The sequence below is a fragment of the Ornithorhynchus anatinus genome, chromosome 4, assembly GCF_004115215.2.
Source record: "Ornithorhynchus anatinus isolate Pmale09 chromosome 4, mOrnAna1.pri.v4, whole genome shotgun sequence".
NCBI lineage: Eukaryota > Metazoa > Chordata > Mammalia > Monotremata > Ornithorhynchidae > Ornithorhynchus > Ornithorhynchus anatinus.
Window position 1 is genome coordinate 103,660,484 of NC_041731.1, and position 16,196 is coordinate 103,676,679.

Here is a 16,196-nt window from a genome sequence, read left to right on the forward strand (position 1 = left end):
TGTGTCCAAACTGATTATTCTCTATCATTGCTTAATACAGTGGTTAATACTGTTCTACTTCCTCCAGAAAGATTTCCTTGACTGATATTTTAAATTCCCAATCTATGTCATTCCAGTTATCACCTCAATACTTTGGCATCACCTGAGCGATTTTACTCTCACAACCTGCCATTGCACTTTTGTGCATTTTAATTAACATCCTCTATTATCTTAGCATTTCCTCTTATCTGTCTCCCCCGATCAGACTGTAAGCCCGTCAATGGGCAGGGATTGTCTATCTGTTGCCGAATTGTACTTTCCAAGCGCTTAGTCCAGTGCTCTGCACGTAGTTAGCGCTCAATAGATACTATTGAATGAATCTGTACATTATGTGTTTCTTTCTCATGTTAGATTGTAAACTCCCAATATCTACTGGCGGTCCCAGTGCCATGAGAAGCAGCATGACCTAGTAGAAAGAGCCCGGGCCTGGGTGTCAGGGGATCTGGATTCTAATCCGGAGAAGCAGTGTGGCTCAGTGGAAAGAGCCTGGGCTTGGGAATCAGAGGTCATGGGTTCGAATCCAGGCTCTGCCACTTGTCAGCTGTGTGATTGTGGGCAAGTCACTTCACTTCTCTGTGTCTCAGTTACCTCATCTGGAAAATGGGGATTAAGATTGTGAGCCTCACATGGGACAACCTGATTACCCTGTATCTATCCCAGCGCTTAGAACAGTGCTCGGCACATAGTAAGCGCTTAACAAATACCAACATTATTATTATTATTATTATTAATCCCAGCTCTGACACTTGTCCGCTGTGTGACCTTGAGCAAGTCCCTTCACTTCACTTCAGCTACCTCATCTGAAAAATGGGAATTGAAACTGTGAGCCCCACGGGGCAGGGACTACGTGGAACAAGGACCGTGTCTAATCTGATTAGCTTGTCCTTACCCTATTGCTTAATACAGTGCCTGGCACACAGTAAGCATTTAACAGATGCCATTAAAAAAGGGCTCAGTACAGTGCTCTGTACCCAGGAGGTGGTCAAAATAACAAAATAAAACAAAAAACAAAACAATTGTGTAGATGTGTTAAACTTAATGACATTCGGCATATCGCTTCCTGTGATCGCAGCCAGAGGGGCGGATAGGTATCCAGCGAAGACGAAAAGATAATACATATTGGATTTATTCCTTGTTTTTTTCTGGCTATCGGTGGCTTAATACTCCGTCGTTTGCCCCTATGTAAGGGATTGCCAGGCTTGCAGTCCTCCCCGATTACTCACAGCCCGGACACTGAAAGTCAGCCAGGGCCACGCTCTTCCTGTGGCCGGGGTGGAGCGTTGCTAAGCTAAAGACCCCGACGTTAACATTAACTCGACCCCTGGACCCACTTCTTGAGACTAACTCTTTTTAACATTAACCCGACCCATAATCTACTTGCTAAACTAACTCAGCAAACACGACCGGCCCCCGGCCTTCCGCTTATCGCATCCTGCCAAGGTGACGGGACCCCCCGGCTGAGTGACCGGAGGACAAAAGAAAGCTGGGGAAAAAAGAAAAGTGCAATGTCATCCCAAATTGCCAAAAAGTGAGCAAACCATACGGTCGCGATAGATTAGGGCATATCGGGAAGAAGTTCCATGTTAGGGGCAACAAGAACAGTAGGAGGAGAGGGAAACAAGACCCGTGTTCCTGCTCACTGTTTTCCAAAAGGAAGGTAAGGAAAGGCTGGGCCCCAGGAATAATAATCATAATGATGGTATTTGTTAAGTGCTTACAATGTGCCAAGCACTGTTCTAAGCGCTGGGGTAGATACAAGGTAATCAGGTTGTCTCACGTGGGGCTCACAGCACGGCTTAGTGGAAAGAGCACGGGCTTGGGAGTCAGAGGTCATAATAATAATAATAATAATTACAGTATTTGTTAAGCATTTACTATGTGCCAAGCACTGTTCTAAACACTGGGGTAGATACAAGGTTATAAGGTTGTCCCACGTGGGGCTCGCAGTCTTAATCCCCATTTTATAGATGAGGTAACTGAGGCACAAAGAAGTGAAGTGGCTTGCCCAAGGTCAGGCAGCAGACAGGTGGCAGAGGTGGGATTAGAACCCATGCCCTCTGACTTCCAAGCCTGTGCTCTTGCCACAAAGCCACACTGCTTCTCATGGGTTCTAACCCTGGCTTCTCCACTTGCCTGCTGTGTGACCTTGGGCAAGTCAGTTAAATTCTCTGTGACTCAATTACCTCATTTGTAAAATGGGGTTTAAGACTGTAAGCCCCGCGTGGGACAACCTTGTATCTACCCCAGTGTTTAGAACAGTCCTTGGCACATAGTAAGCGCTTAACAAATACCATAATAATTATTATTATTATTATTATCCCCATTTTACAGATGAGGTAACTGAGGCCCAGAGAAGTAAAGTGACTTGCCCTAGGTCACACAGCAGACAAGTGGCGGAGACGGGATCTCTTGGGCCGGGGATGCCCCTGCTGAACCAGCTCGTTAAGGACCTGAACACCGGACTGTAGCAAAAGTCTATGCCCGGGTTGGGGTGGGGGACAGTTGTGTTCTTTCCTATAGCGGAATCTTTGATTTTCTGTTGACTGCACGCTGTATAGTGAAACATCTAGTTTCTGATGAAGTTGTGGTGATCGTTCTCTCGGCGGTTCCAACGCACGAACCCTATAATTAATTGATTCATTCATTCAATAGTATTTATTGAACGCTTACTATGTGCAGAGCACTGTACTAAGCGCTTGGAATGTACAATTCGGCAACAGATAGAGACAGTCCTGCCCATTATATAATCTCAGGTAATGAGTTGGCCACGCGGGATCTGACAGAGGTCGGTGGCGAGGTAGATGAGATCGAGGTACAGGTTGTAGGTTGGCATCAGAGGAACGAAGTGTGTGGGCTGGATCGTGGTATGAAACGAGCGAGGGAAAGTAGAAGGGGGCAAGGTGATTGCTTTAAAGCCGACGGTGAGGAGTTTCTGCTAGATGAGAAGGTGGATGGGCAACCACTGGACGTTCTTGAGGAGTGGGGAAACATGGACTGAATGATTTTGTAGAAAATTGATCTGGGAAGTAGAGTTTAGTATGGATTGGATCAGGGAGAGACAGGAGGTCAGCAATATGAATACGTTAGACTTGGCTTTCCCGGTAACCAAAGTGGAAAGATGGGGGAGGGAGGAGGGAGGATCGGCAGGAAGACTGTAGTCGTCTAAAGTCCATGTGGGTGTGGTGATGCAAAGCCCCTTGAACCAGAGGCTTGTTGTCAGGGGACAGAGTGGTCAAAACCCAACAGTTGGGGCAGATTCTCACTCCCCGAGTTTTCCTAGACAAATGAGCTGGAGGAAAATGGCCAAATTTCTGCCCACATCATTTAGCATCATATCAAGTAGAGCCCCGGCCCAGTGAGGGGACTGTTTCTAGTCCGGGGTGGTGGGAGGGGAGTGGCGCAGAGAGAGCGCTGTAAGCTTGTTGCGGGCAGGAGATGCGTCTACCGACTCTGTCATACTGTAGTCTCCCAAACGTACTCTCTGCACATGGTAAGCATCAATAAATACCATCGATTGACGGAGCTGTGGTCAAGCCATCTCATTTCCCCGGACTTTGGCTTCCCCACAAGGCCTAGAGTTCTGGGAAGATCCGAAATGCCTCCTAGCCCCTGTGGAACATCACCCCAATTTAAGGTCGAAAAGCAGAGTTCCACTCCAGCGAGTTAGAGACGCAGCATGGCCTAGTGGATAGAGCACGGGCCTGGGAGTCAGAAGGTCGTGGGTTCTAATCCCGGCCCCGCCATTTGTACGCTGTGTGACCTTGGGAAAGTCACTTCACTTCTCCTAGCCTCAGTCATCTCATCTGTAAAATGGGGATTAAAACCTTGAGCTCCATACGGGACAGGACCTGAGTCCAACCCAATTTCCTTGTATTCACCCCAGCGCTTAGTACAGTGCCTTGCACAGAGTAAGCGCTTCACTAATACCGTTATTCATTCATTCAATCGTATTTATTGAGTGCCTATTGTGTGCAGAGCGATACCTTTATTATTATTATTATTACTGTTATCTGGAGGGGCAACTGGGCTATTGGTTCACTCCACCGCCAGCAGGCCCAGTTCTGTTCATAGCTTTTGAGCCTCTCTCTCTCTCTCTCTCTCTCTCTCTCTCCCAATCCCTGGAGGCTGAAAATAAGCTGACGTCCTGCCAAGCTGGAGAAGCAGCAACAGGATTATTTTTAGCTCCTGGTAGGGTTGCCAGATGTCCTGGAGGTACGCGGTGGCCTTGTCCTGAATTCTCAGGAAGGTCTGTTGGGCGGTGTCACCGGGCAGAACCAGCCGCCGAGTAACTCGCGAGCTCCCGGATTGGAGGGTTGGAAATGGATTCAAAGATTCGAGGGTTAAGGGGGACGGAGGCAGGTTTATGAAGATGATAGTACAAGGAATTGAGAGATGTAATCTACAGAGGTAAAGCTACTCCTGGACTAATTAGCAATAAGTACATTGGTCACCGTGGTGCCCCTCTTCTAGAGGCTGGTAAAACCGGGAAGGAGACACCTTTCAAAGTCACCCCAAAATGGGCATCCTTTCAAGAAACCCCATAATAGCGTACCTCTCAAACAACCCAAAACCCGAGCTATCTTTCCAAATCACCCGGGGTTACCTTCAAACCACCTCCAAAATGAACTACCTTTCAAAATCATCCAGGGTTACCTTCAAACTACCCCTGAAAAAGGGTACCTTTCAACATCACCACAGGGATTTAGTTCCTAGAATACTCACTCCTCCTAGCTTCAGCGGCTCTCTTGGCGCCACACAAGATCTGACAGCGGACGACCCCGACTCTGCGTAGAGGCGACTCGCTACGTCAGTGTGACGGAGTTCCAACCTGCTACCAAGAGTTCTTGGAGACTTCTCCGCAAATAGATCTTGCTACTTCCCCGATCCTCTTTCCTTTCACTGGGCATATTAGAGGGGAAAAGGGATCGTGGGACAAGATCCATGGCAGATTTCTCATTCCGGGTCTAATTGTTGGGTCTTATTGGTCAGGCAGCCCCTCCGGGGTCAGCAGAGCCGGGAGGCAGGGGAAGTGTCAAGGCTTCCTATAGCTCCCTATCAACGTCTCCGCCTGACCGGGACGTGACCGGTCACAGACGGGGACTCATGCTTGCCCCAAGTATGACGGATGCAGCCGATCCAGATGCAGTTGGCACCCCGGATTTTCCAGTCCGCTGCTAGGACTCTTGGAAAGGGGACGGGGCAGAGTCTGGACCTTCCCATGGGGGAGAGGAGCCTACAGGTGGCTGATGTTCAATCCATCAGTCAATTGTATTGATTGAATGCATACTGTACACTGTACTGAGCAGTTGAGAGAGTACAAAGGAAGAGAGTTGATAGACACCGTCCGCATTTCCCTTAATTTCTCTATGCCTCAGTTACCTCATCTGGAAAATGGGGACTAAGACTGTGAGCCCCAAGTGGGACAGAGACTGTGTCCAACCTGACTAGCTCGTATCTACCCCAGCGCTTAGAACAGTGCTTGACACATAGTAAGCGCTTAACCAATACCATCAATATCATCGTCATCATTCCTTTGGGCTTATAATAATAACAATATTACTTATACTAATAAGAATGATGCTGATGATAATTATAATTCTGTGGTATTTAAGTGCTTATTATGTGCCCGGCACTGTACTAAGCTCTGGGGTAGATTCAATATAAGCAGGTTGGACAAAGACCCTGTTCTTCACACCCTTTTCTAGAGTTATGGAGTATCCAAGGGATATTTCAGCAAGAGACAGACATCAAAGTGGTCTACTTGTGGTCAGCCAGCAGGATTAGGTGAAAAACAGGAGATGATGGGAAGACTTGAATAATAATAATTGTGATATTTGTAAATGATAATAATAATAATGATGGTATTTATTAAGCACCTACTATGTGCCAAACACTGTTCTAAGCACTGGGGTAGGCACAAGTTAATCAGGTCGGGCACAGTCCTTGTCCGACATGGGGCTCGCAGTCCCAATCCCCATTTTACAGTTGAGGGAACTGAGTCCCAGAGAAGCGAAGTGACTTGCCTAAGGTCACACAGCAGACATGTGGCAGAGCCGGGATCAGAACCCACATCCTCTGACTCCCAGGCCCGTGCTCTTTCTACTAAGCCACGCTGCTCTGCAGTGTGACAAAGAGACGGATGGATGGGGGGATTCATAAGGAAGGAAAGGTTCTACCACTATGCTGAAATTGTGGCAATAAGTTTCTAGTTAGCAAAAAGAGCAACGAAGAAACATGCAGCACAGCATAGACCCCCAGCCTCTTATTGTAATTAAAAATCAGTGACGATTAAAAGGCTTCACTCACTTCCCAGGAGTCTTTAAGGGGGGAAATGTATCAATGTAATTTAGTGAATCTGTGCCGCGAGAACATGCACTGAGCAAGGAGGTGAAATGGATCCCTGTGAATGCAGCTGAATTCTCTCCTCTGCCGTGTAGTGAAAACCAGAAATAACAAACAAGAAAAGGCAACATCAAACTTGGGGAGGGGAGTCTATTCTTTTTCTCACAGTATTTCTTAAGTGCTTACTACGCCAGGGCTTAGTATGGTGCCTGGCACATAGCGAATGCTTAACAAATGGCATTTTAAAAATTTAGAAAATGACCTCAAAGTCATGAAAAGTTGTATGCTGACATCCCTGCTACATACATATAATAATGATGACTGTGGTATTTGTTAGGCACTTACTATGTGCCGGGCACGATATAAAGCGCTGGGGTAGATTTAAGTTTATCAGGTTGGAGGCAGTCCCTGTCCCACCTGGAGCTCACAGTCTCAAACCCCATTTTATAGATGAGGCAACTGAGGAACAGAGAAGTGAAGTGACTTGCTTCAGGTCGCACAGCAGACAAGTGGAGGAGCCAGAATTAGAATCTATGACCTACTGACTCCCAGGCCCGGGCTCTATCCACTGTGCCACGCTGCTTTCTTACATGTACATATCATAATGCTTTCTCCCCACCGTGTTGCTGGCAACCTCTTCCCACGTCTTCCCTCCGGCCTGGAACTCCCTCCCCTTTCATATCCAACAGACCACCACTCTCCCCACTTTCAAAGCCTTACTAAAATCACACCTCCTCCAAGAGGCCTTCCTTGGCTAAGCCATCATTTCACCTACTCACTTTCCTTTCTATGTTATCTGTGCACTTGGATCTGTACCTCTTACAACTTGATTAAAATGGTATTTGTTAAATGTTTACTACGTGCCAGGCAGCGTATTAAGCACTGGGTTAGGTACAAGATAATCAGGTTGGACACAGACCCCGTCCCACATGGGTCTCATCGTCTTAATCCCCATTTTACAGATGAGGTGACTGAAGCCCAGAGAAGTTAAATAACTTGCCCAAGGTCACGTAGCAGACAAGTGGAGGAGGTGGGATCAGAACCCAGGACTTTCTGATTCCCAGGCCCGTGCTCTATCCACTAGGCAACACTGCTTCACTTTTAACTCACCCCATCTTCAGCTCCACAGCACTCAACCCTGCCATTTCCCCTATTCATAATTTATTTCTATGTTTGTCTTCTCTTCTAGACTGTAAACTCCTTGTGGAGTTTACAGGGATCAGGGATCAGGTCTATCAATTCTATTGTAATGTACCCTCTCAGATGTTTAGTCCAGAGCTGCTCTGCACACAGTAAGGGTTCAATTAATACCATTTCTGATGCGTTGGATTGATTCTCGCCCAGTTGCTCAATAAAAATGATAGACTGACTGACTGACAGAGCTAAAGTACCTTCCCAACAGCCCTCCTTCCAAAGGAGGAACCATAATGACAAGTTAGGTGCTGCCTCTGTTCACAGACCGCAAACAATTCAAGTCACATGGGGGCCCAATCAGTAAAATTTTCTATCATCTAGTAAACATCAGCTGTTATTTCTGCTACTGAAGATTTTTTGCTCCCTGTCCGAAGAGAAAAGGTGTCCTAGTTGTTCAAGCCTCCTAAATTAAAGTTCTCTTTCATAGATGCTGCCCATAATTTACTTTACCAATACATGGCAGGCTATAGGAATGGTATGGGGACGAATATATGGAGAGACAGCGTGGCCTAGTGGAAAAAGCAGAGGCCTGGGAGTTAGGCATCCTGGATTTCAATCGCCGCTCTGTGCCATTTGCCTGCCTTGTGAAGTTGTCCACATCGCTTTACTTCTCTGTGCCTCAGTTACCTTATCTGCAAAATGGAGGTTGAAAAACACCTGTTTTTCCCTCTCCCTTTTTTTTGTTTCTGTTTATCATATCTGTTAAGTGCTTACTATTTGCCTGACTACTTGCTGCCTGACTACTTGTTTTGTTTTGCTGTCTTTCTCCCCCTTTTAGACTGTGAGCCTGTCGTTGGGCAGGGAATGTCTCTATCTGTTGCCGAATTATGCATTCCAAGTGCTTAGTACAGTGCTCTGCACACAGTAAGTGCTCAAGTAATACGATTGAATGAATGAATGAAAGCCCATGCTCTTCATAATAATAATAATAATTATCATATTTGTTAAGTGCTTACTATTTGCTAACTACTGTTCTAAGTGCAGGAGTAGATACTAGGTAATCAGGTTGGACACAGTCCCGGTCCCATATAGGGCTTCATAGTCTTAATTCCCATTTTACAGATGAGGTAACGGAGACCCAGAGAAGTGAAGTGACTTGCTCAAGGTCACACAGCAGACATGTTGGGGAGCCAGTATTAGAACCTGAGTCCTTCTGACTCTCAGGCCCATGTTCTATCTACTCCTTTGGATGGTGAGCCCCATGTGGGACTGTGTCTGATCAGATCAACCTCTTTCTACCCCAGTGCTCGACCCACAGTAAGTGATCTGTTGCCGATCTGTTGCCGATTTGTACATTCCAAGCGCTTAGTACAGTGCTCTGCACTTAGTAAGCGCTCAATAAATACTATTAAATGATTTACAAATTCCACAATTACTATTCAGTACAAGAGAGTCCCACATGACCCACAGTATGTGTTTAGAACAAATATCATAATTTAAAAAATTATGTGATGTGTTTTTCTCATTTCCTTAAAAATAAAAAAATTGATAAAATCCGCAAAACTGATCAGACCATCCACCCATCCATTTGCCAGGTTATTTTCCCCAGGGAGCTCAGAAAAAAATCAGATTCCCATTCTCACTCCAGGCCCAGTTCCTCCTTTCACCCTCTCCCATTTTGCAGAGGAAAAAAATTATAAAAAAGCTGTGCTAATTGAGCTTGTGAAAAACCCTCTTTAGTGTTGGGGAAACAGGCGCTGACTTTTCAAAGAAAATATGATTATTCAGTAGAAAAGCGCAGGAAAACCTCTCTTGTGAGAGATTTAAATGTGCAAAAAGTAACAGGAGCAATGTTTAGTGTAGGTAATTAAGCAGAATTAATCCATCTGATGGTAAAGGCTAAACTGTACCCAGCATCATTCAGTGAACAATTAGGTCAGTCTGAGGTGCCACAATGGCTGTCCGCATGTTCTGACCAAATTGCCACAGAGGATATAGGGGTGTATTATTTATGTTCCCTTTTCAAAACGGACCCAACAAAAGAACAAAGACCCGACTCAGCTGTCAACTGTGGCCGCTTCAACATACGGGCATTCAACGTGTCTTTTCTGTTGCTGAGCGTTGAGCTAAGTTCAGTGAATGTCCTGCGTACGGCCATCTGCTGATCAAGCGAAAGTTTTAACCTGTTTAGAATTCAAATGATGGCGGCCGTGGGGGCAAGTGAGTAGGAGAGAGAAAACACCACTCGCCTCTTTCAAGCTCCAGATTGTTGTGATTATGCGCTTCTCCTCGGCTTCTGTCTCAAGGAAACAAGGTCAGAGGGAGAGGGTGAAGAGGGGGAAAGCGTGGGGGAAGGGGAGAGAATGGAAGACTTGAATTTATAGATTTGTATAAAAGCTTCCCTAACACACCTGTGCAAGATTTGGCCACACCAGAGGCAACACCTCTAGGTGAACTCCTGCTCAGATTTAGCAGTAACTAATTCTCTGTGCTCTTTGGCCAGGTGTACCAGAAAGCACACTTTTTCAATGGTATTTATTGAACACTTACTGGGGTCATAAAACTGTACTAAGCACTTGGGAGAGTGCACTATAACAATAAACAGACACATCCCCTGTCCCCCAGTGAGCTTACAGTCTAGAGGGGGAGATGGACATTAATGTTAAATAGATGAATAAATACATAAATTAAAGATATGGAAGCAGCAGGGCATAGTGGATCGAGCCTGGCAGTCAGAAGGTCAGGGGTTCTAATCCCGGCTCCGCCACTTGTCCGCTGGGTGGCCTTGGGCAAGTCACTTCACTTCTCTGTGCCTCAGTTACCTCATCTGTAAAATGGGGATTAAGACTGTGAGCCCCATGGGGTCAGGGATTGCATCTAACCCGATTTGCTTGTATCCACCCCAGTGTTCAGTACAGTGCCTGCCACATAGTAAGCGTTTAACACATACCATAATTATTATTAATATTACTATTAGATATGTATCCCTCTCAGGGTGGTACCTGGAGGGTTTCCAGAACCCTACCTGCCTCGACTACGGGAGAGAGAGTCAAGCAGAGGCCTGTCCATTCCATTCCTAGCTTGGCAGTGGCTAGTGAGCGGAAGGCAATCTGCCACAAGTCAAAATTCACCCGTGCTGGGCAGCAGCGACATGCGACAGATTCGAGGGTGGAGACTCGAGTTGACTGCGCGGAAGGAGGCAGTGGCAAACCACTTCTGTATTTTTACCAAGAAAAACCTGTGAATACCCTACCAGAACCACTGCAGATGGAGGTGGGGCGTTCTGGAAGAGATGAGTCCATGTTGTCTCTATGGGTCGGAGACGACTCGACAGAATAAGACAAGACAATTAGATACGTGCTGCTGGACTGGGAGGGGGGATTAATAAAAGGAGCAAGTCAGGGCGATACAGAAGGGACTGGAATAATAGAAAAGGGGGTTTAGTCCGGGAAAGCCTCTTGGAGGAGATACGCCTCCAATAAAGCTTTAAAGTGGGGGAGACTAATCGTCTGTCAGATTGTCTGTATAGCAGGAGAATACTCCGGCCATATGAATTCTCTTTGTTCCGGGGAAGGGAGAGCTATTTGAGTCAGGAACTATTCTCAGTAAAATCCAAACCGAATATAATCCCATTTTACCCGCCAACCCAGATAGAGGAAATCAATTCTCTGTGACCTTAGGTCAGCTCCCAGTTACTGATGGTTTCTAAGCAGTTTCCACAAAGGCTGGGGCTTGGAGGATGTCGGTGACAGCTGTAGTAGAATGGCTGTTTTATTTTGCTCCCGTAGCATGTCGAAGCGTCTTCGGTGTGCCACGGTCTGATGCTTGCCATTGAAAGAATCATATGTGGCTAGATAATGGGATGTAGATAGTTAAATAGATAAATTTCATACTCATTATGAACATTCACATACATGGCTTATTCCATGAGATATTTTTAAATAATGTGAAAATGGTTAAGGAAGCAGCATGGTCTAGGGAAGCAGCGTGGCTAGAAGAAAGAGCATGGGCCTCAGAGTTGGAGGATGTGGGTTCTAATCCTGACTCTGCTCTGTGATTTTGGAAAAGGCACCTAATCAGTCATATTTATTGAGAGTTTACAGTGGGCAGAGCATTGTTCTAAACTCTTGGAAGAATACGATATAACAGAGTTAGTAGACACATTCCCTGCCCACAATCCTAGAGGGACGATTAGATTAATAATAATAATAATAATAATGTTGGTATTTGTTAAGCACTGTTCTAAGCGCTGAGATAGATACAAGGTAATCAGGTTGTCTCCCGGGGGGCTCACAGTCTTCACCCCCATTTTACAGATGAGGTAGCTGAGGCACGGAGAAGTTAAGTGACTGAATACATTAAGGATATGTACATCAGTGCGGTGGGGGTGAGGGAGGGGTTTAAGGGCAATGCAGAAGGGAATGGGGTAAGAGGAAATGGGGGTCTAGACGGGGAAGGCCTCTTGGAGGAGGTGTACCTTCAATAAGCCTTTGAAGGTGGGGAGGAGGGTGTTCCAGGCCAAAGGTAGGATGTGGGCGAGAGGTTGGCGGCGAGACAGATGAGATCAAGATACAGTGAGTAGATTAGCATTAGAGGAGCGAAGTGTTCGGACAGGGTTGTAGTAGGAGGGTAGTTAGATGAGGTAAGAAGGGGCAAGGTGATGGAGGGCTTAAAAGTCTATGGTAAAGAGTTTCTGTTTGGTGTGGAGGTGGTTGGGCAACTACTGGAGGTTCTTGAGGAGTGGGGATATGCGGTCTGAACATTTTTGTGGAAAAATGATCCGGGCAGCGGAGTGGAGTGGGGAGAAACAGGAGGAAGGGAGATCGGCAAGGAGGCTGATACGGTAATCAAGGTGAGTTAGTATAAATGTTTGCATTCACACGGTAGGAGTTTGAATGGAGAGGAAAAGGTGGATTTTAGGGAGGTTATGAAGGTGGAACTGACGAGATTTACTGATGGACTGAATATATAGGTTGAATGAGAGAGATGAATCGAGGATAACGTCAAGGTTATGGGCTCGTGAGGCAGGGAAAGTGGGGGGGATGCCTACAGTGACAGAAAAGTTATGAAGAGGCCCAGATTAGAGTAGGAAGGTAAGGAGTTCTGTTCTGGATGTTCTCAATTTGAGGCGTCATCAGGACCTCCAAGTAGAGCGGTCCCGAAGTCGGGAAGACGTGAAACTTCTCTGGGCCTCAGTTTTCTCATCTGTAAAAATGGGGATTAAATCTTACTCCCTCCCCCTTAGACTTTGAGCTCCATGTGGAAAAAGAGACTATGTCCACCCCGATTATTTTGTATCTACCCCAGTACAGTGCTTGACACATAGTAAGCCCTTCACAAATATCATCATCATTATCACCATCATTGCCATCAAAATGGCTATTCTTTCTTTTCCACACCTCCTACTGTCATGGACAAGGCCGGGCAAGAGAACTACCACCATCCCATGCATTTCTGGGACACATAATCCCAGAAACATCATCAGGGAACTACATGTCTCCAAAACACCTGTAAGAAGACAAACGATTCCCAATCCCAAAGTTGCCTTCCCTTCCGCTTTCTAAATTCTTGCAGCCACCTGACTGATATTGCTCTAACGCCATGGGTGAGAGACGTCAACTACTTTCTATGCAGAGCTCCCCAAAATTCAGGGTTTCTGCAGACTGCCTGGTCTACTCAGTCTTGGCTCTAGTACCAATTTCCTTGGGATTCTTAAATGTATTCTTACATGCCGAATCCCTTACAAAAAAAAAAGTCTCCGTGTGGCCGGTTTAGCTCCTGAATGATTCATCTTAAGGCCACACAAATTTGCCAGTACTGAGGAGGATTTCCACATGACTGATCTCACCAGTTGTGGTGCCGTGTTTGTGCACTTGAGTTGCATTAGAGTGCCGCCTTTCAACTGTTTTTGACTGGTTTCAAATATGGCCTCTATGTAGGGTTAACTCACCTATTAGTTAAAAGGAATTGGAGGGGAGGGTGTTTGTGTGTGTGTGTGTTTGTGTGTTTTCCAGGAGACTGTGTTTGTTTTCCGGTACAGTGCTTTATTTTAGTATAAAAGACCCTCAAAGGCAGCACTGTGGCATTTAAAACCTTGGATTAGCTTTATGAATACTTAGGGGCAGCAGGGAATTTTGTGGAGAGGATAGGGACCCGTTCTACTGAATTCCCACTGAAACCACAGTGTTTTCAAATGCTGATTTTGCTGATGACAAACTCCCTTAGAACACATCTTTGGTCATTAAAGAGGGACTACAGTACAATTCCCCTCTCAGGGTCGCACCTGGAGAGTTTCCAGTTCTCTACCAGTCTCGACAATGACTACGGGAGGGAGAGTCAAGCAGAGGCCTACCCATTCCATTTCTAGCTTGGGCAGTGGCTACAAGTCAAAACTCATCCATGCTGGGCAGCAGCAGCATGGGAGAGAGTCGAGGGTGGAGACTCAAGTACACCGCACGGAAGGCGGCAGGGGTAAACCACTTCCCGTATTTTTACCAAGAAAACCCTATGGATTTACTACCAGAACGATCGCAGATGGAGAACGGGGCGTTCCGGGAGAGATGTGTCCATAATGTCGCTATGGGTCGGAAACGACTCGATGGCCTAAGACGACAGTACAATTAAATCTTATTAAACCTAATCATTATTATTATTCAAAGCAGTGTCCAATTTGAACAAGATACCTAGTACCTAGGACCCAGAACTAGTCCCGGTGACTGGTTCCTTTGCTGTTCTTAAATAAAAATATTAGGTGATTTTGCTCTGCAGTCACTTTTTCCTAATCGTTGCATTTTAAATTTCTGATACTTTACTAAACCGAGATTATTTGTTTGGGTTGTGCTCTGGTTTAAATGAATGTTGTTTTTTCACTCCACAGTGATTTAGAAATGACCTTAGCATGGTTTCACTCTCGATTTGGTTTGTTTCATCAGGGAGAAAGGCTTACTTGATCTCCAACTAAATGTTTTTGGAACAGAGTATTATGTTGAGAAGGAACAATGCAAAATGACCCAGCCGGTCTGTCCACAGCAAGTGACACCCAGTTTTCAGTTGGGATGCAAGAGTCATTCATTCAATCGTATTTATTGAGCACTTACTGTGTGCAGAGCACTGTACTATGCGCTTGGGAGAGTAAAATCTAACAACAAACAGACACTTTCCCTGCCCCTTCGAAGCCTTACTGAAGACATATCTCCTCCAAGAAGCCTTCCCAGACTAAACCCCACTTTTCCTCATCTCCCCCTCCCTTCTGCCTCACCCTGACTCTCTCCCTTTACTCTTCTCCCTCTCCCCGCCCCACAGCACTTATATAAATATCTATTTTATTTGTTTATATCGATGTCTGTTTACTTGTACGGATTTCTGTCTAGACTGTGAGCTTACTGTGGGCAGGGATTGTCTCTCTTTATTGCTGCATTGTACTTTCCCAACACTTAATACAGTGCTCTGCACACAGTAAGGGCTCAATAAATACAACTGAATGAACACACGAGTAAATGGATGAGCTTACAGCCCAGAGGACTGTCTAGCACTGGGTGAGGTGGAGGTTGACCGCCTCCTTAAAGCGTTTCATCTGTCTTCCCTGCTTTCGGTTCCCCATTTCAGCAATGTCGGTAGCCTCAGCGAGTGGCATAGCGGGTGTGAGTTTCTCACTCCACCGCGATCTACCAACCGATGAGGGCACGGCAGGGTCTGCTGCTGAGAGGGCAGACGGAGATAGAGACGAGGTACGCGAGGCATATCTTCGGCTTCTGGGACACAGGGCGGGAGAGTGCGGATGATTCAGCCCAAACCTTGACCACTGATGAGAAATAATTCAGGCACAAGTCCTAACGATAATAATAATAATGATATATCATAATTGTTGAGCATTTACTATGTGCCAAGCACGGTTTTCAGCACTGGGATAGATACAAGCTAATCAGGTTGGACACAGTCCATGTTCCATGGGTTTCACAGTCTCAATCCCCATTTTACAGATGAGATAACTGAAGCACAGAGAAGTGAAGTGACTCCCCAGGTTCCCCCAGCAGGCAAGTGACGGGGCTTTTGACTCCCAGGTCCTTTTGACTCCCAGGCCCGTGCTCTATCCACTTGGCTACTTTCCATGTATAAATTGTTTCTGTGAGAAAAATGGTACTCTCATGCTTTGACCTGATCACTTTTCAGGAATCCATGGTATGGATGAGGTAACTGAGGCACAAAGAAGTTAAGTGACTTGCCCAAGCTCACATAGCAGACTTGAGGCAGATTAGAGCCCATGTCCTCTGTCTCTCAAGTCCGTGTTCTTGCCACTAGGCCATGCTGCTTCTCATTCATTCTTTCTTTCATTCATTCATTCATTCATTCATTCATTCATTCATTCAATTGTATTTATTGAGCACTTACTGCGTGCTGAGCACTGAACTAAGCTCTTGGGCAAGTACGATATAAGAATAAACAGGCATATTCCCTGCCCACAACAAGCTCCAATATCTCATATCTCTCCCAGCTGTATCTCAAAGCCAGCCTCTCCATCTCTGACGTCACTTCTTGGGCGATCTTGGTGATTTTGGAGATGTCTCACTATTTCGGGTTGTTTCCTGGCTGGGATTTTGCAGTTTTGTTCAATTGGTCATGTCCATCAATTCAGTTGACATGACCTCTGTGCTTGTAAACACTCTTTATCTGACCTTCCAAAG

The 16,196-nt window shown here is 45.9% G+C and overlaps 1 protein-coding gene across 1 annotated transcript in view; it reads left to right on the plus strand.

Annotated features, from left to right (window-relative positions):
* Positions 1-1,678: 1,678 nt before the first annotated feature.
* The window catches only part of LOC100079222 (SSX family member 2 interacting protein), a 130,019-nt gene continuing 115,501 nt past the window's right edge, over positions 1,679-16,196 (plus strand). Inside the window, exon 1 of the mRNA XM_029062581.2 lies at positions 1,679-1,696. The gene's annotated coding sequence lies outside the window, so the exon portion shown is untranslated. The remainder of the gene's footprint in view (positions 1,697-16,196) is intronic.